The 813-nt window shown below is 41.7% G+C and overlaps 1 protein-coding gene across 1 annotated transcript in view; it reads left to right on the plus strand.

Moving 5' to 3' along the window:
• Nucleotides 1-813, plus strand: part of cux1b (cut-like homeobox 1b) — an 85,544-nt gene that overhangs the window by 62,923 nt on the left and 21,808 nt on the right.

The raw sequence follows: 813 nt of genomic DNA on the forward strand, positions 1-813 counted from the left end.
ACACACACACACACACACACACACACACACACACACACACACACACACTTTATTCACACTTGTGATTTGAGGTTTACAGAGGATGACAGCATGGCCTCCAGCTCAGTCACAGACTTTTTATACGCTTTTATAAGGAGAAAATGGAAAACAGGATTTTTCTCTTGCGCCTAGCAATCCAACTCCCACCCAGTCAATAACAGCTCTCAATATGGTTGCAATTAGGAACACTGTGGAATCAGCTCCCTGTAACTTCTAATGATGGCAAGTTGGTGAGTGTTGCAGATGATTCCCAACTGAAGCATAGCAGTTTGGCCATAAATATAAGGCAGGCAGCGGGTATCATCTCAATTCCCAGCTCTAAATTTAATATTGTCAATTAAGGAAAAATCCACCCTCTACCATCAGCCCCCTCTGCCCTTTGCCACACTGGGCAAAGGGGGCAAATTCCTTTTCATACAGACACACAGTCGGGTTGTAGACGAAGATGGTATATTTGAAAATTTCAGTACTTTAATCCGATTGCCTTTTTGGAATGCAGTGTTGGAAAATTCAGCTGTATACTTTGCATGAAGATAATCAAGCTGAAAAAAAGTGTTCCTCCAAAGACCATTAAGTTGCTGCCACAAGACAGATTGTACGTTAATTTAGGGGCATGATGGCACTACAGGAAGAAATTTTGCTTTCTAGGCCTTGTCAGTCTGCTCTCACCATCTACATGTATTAAGTAGGTTTGCAACGGTTCTGTGGGGGCAAGCAGAAAATTGAGACGAGTTGAGGGAATGTGTGTACGCCAATAAAAAAAAAAAAAAAAAA

The sequence above is a fragment of the Etheostoma spectabile genome, chromosome 3, assembly GCF_008692095.1.
Source record: "Etheostoma spectabile isolate EspeVRDwgs_2016 chromosome 3, UIUC_Espe_1.0, whole genome shotgun sequence".
NCBI classification, from domain to species: Eukaryota; Metazoa; Chordata; class Actinopteri; order Perciformes; family Percidae; genus Etheostoma; species Etheostoma spectabile.